Source organism: Rattus rattus, chromosome X (assembly GCF_011064425.1).
Source record: "Rattus rattus isolate New Zealand chromosome X, Rrattus_CSIRO_v1, whole genome shotgun sequence".
NCBI classification, from domain to species: domain Eukaryota; kingdom Metazoa; phylum Chordata; class Mammalia; order Rodentia; family Muridae; genus Rattus; species Rattus rattus.
This window is the reverse complement of record NC_046172.1, coordinates 69,908,311-69,910,425: the sequence shown is the minus strand read 5'-3', so window position 1 is coordinate 69,910,425 and position 2,115 is coordinate 69,908,311. Positions and strand designations below refer to the sequence as shown.

Genomic DNA, 2,115 nt, shown 5'->3' with positions numbered 1-2,115 from the left:
TTCAACTTTCTTTATTTGGATTTTTTTGTTGTTGTTTTATTTGTTTGGTTTTTGGATAGGAGGCAAATTTGCAGAGGGAAACAGACATAGTTCATGACAACACTGTTTTCAACTGTAAATATCTATATAATGGTATTTCTGACAGCATAAAATATAGTTCTTTAGCATATTTCCTGAGGAAAAAAATCAGAGGTGACCAAAATTTAACTGTAGAACATTAAATGCTGTGCATCTCCATTCATCTAAGAATCACAACTTAGGCATTCTGAGAAAGAACATAGTGACTCTTCCCTATCAAGCCTTTAGATTTTGTAATATAATTAAAAGAAAAATTGTTTTACTACTTTCTGTCTTAGGAATACACCATTATTTCACTATGCTTCTTGTTTTGATCTAGTGACTAGTGCATGATTTCATTTGTTTAATATAGAATATAGTCATAATAATCTATAACATAATACTTTAACACTTATACTTTATGTATATATTAACAATATATGCATATTTGTATTTTGAAGTATTTAAATTTTTATTCTTAAAATAGCTTAATTGCTCAAGAACGCAAAGAAGGCAATCTTTACAACTATTCAGATCTTAACTGGAATGGCTCTCCAGGACCAAGTAATCCTGCAGTAAACTACGAAAACAATCGTTCACCATCCATGTACATGAAGCCAAGCTTTGTATGTAGAAAAACTTTCAATTTCTATTTATGGTTATAATCTTTATAATGCTAGTACAGATAATATAGTGAATATTAGAATTCATTATGCTATAAATGACATAATAAAATTAGTGCAAAAAAAGCTTAAAAGTTTCTATAAATTTCTATATCTACTATTTTAGTTTGTATAATGGGATTAGGAAATGAGAATCAAAGATATAGAATACATAACATAGAATAGGCATTAATGTACATATAAGCACATGTAACATGTTTTTGTATTCACTTATATACAATAATTTATATGTAAAATATTTTAATTTAAATTAAATTAGAAAGGAGATTTGAAATCACTGAAAACCGATTAAATGCTAGGAGATTTATTCAGGGATGTATTAACATTCATCTTGTAGAGTAACACAAAACTACTCATTTTTCTTAAATACATATTATCCAGCAATGTTTGACTCTTTTAGTGATTAGATTCTGAGTTGTACAGTATCAAAGACAGTTTAGAGGAATTATAGTACAAGTATTTAGTGGTTATTTAAAAACAGCTAAAATTAATTTACTAAAAGTAATACTTTATTTGTTTAAACAATTATGGACTTATTATGGTGATTAAACATTTTAATGAAATAATATATAATATATGTTTAATTTTCTAATTCAATATCATATCTAAGCAAGCTTAAACATTTTATCAAATGTCATGTAATTGCTTTGATATTTCTAACTTCCTTGCAGGATTTTTCCACAACTGGTGTCCCAAGAGCAGCGTATCCTCCAAAAGAAACTAAATATTCAATTTATGAAGGATCAGAAACTCCTTACAAAATTGGTCGTGCAAACATGAGATCCAACTATTAATTTCCTCATGAAAAAAAATAAATGTGTGTAAGCCTACATACACCAATCATGTTATATACCAAAAAACTACAAATATGATTTCCATGGTCCAATACTTTGTTTTTCTTATAATTATGATAATTGTTTTCTTTAGGTTTTGGATTTTTTCTTTGCTAGCCCCTCTTGATGACTGTAATGCAAAACTTTTATTTCTTCTATCCAATTCCATTAACTCATCAGATGAAGATATTCAGTATCTCCAAAATTTGACATAGTATCTGTGTATTTATTGATTGGATTCTTTAGTATGTTTAGTGAAATGAAATAAAAAATAAGTTTCAAACAAACTGTTTATAAAAATAATAATAATTAAAAGAAACCGGTGAGTAAAGGCACCTACTGGCAATCCAGGTGACCTGAGTTCAAACCCCAAGATTCATGAGGTAGAGAAAAAAGTGGGGAGTAAGGAAGAGTTAACCCAAATAAAAGAGTATAAAAATGTCTTGTGAAAATTATGACCTTGTTGAGGGTGGGGGGAATCCTGGAGTACTGGATGATGCTGCTCCTAAAACCATGAGAATTTTTTAAGCAAAAATTCCAGT

General features: G+C 28.3%; 1 long non-coding RNA gene across 1 annotated transcript; it reads left to right on the top strand.

Annotated features, from left to right (window-relative positions):
• The first annotated feature begins 544 nt into the window (after nucleotides 1-544).
• LOC116889354 lies at nucleotides 545-1,908 on the top strand. Its single transcript, XR_004386377.1, has 2 exons — nucleotides 545-683; nucleotides 1,412-1,908. It is a non-coding gene; the product is annotated as an uncharacterized LOC116889354 (long non-coding RNA).
• Nucleotides 1,909-2,115: the final 207 nt, after the last annotated feature.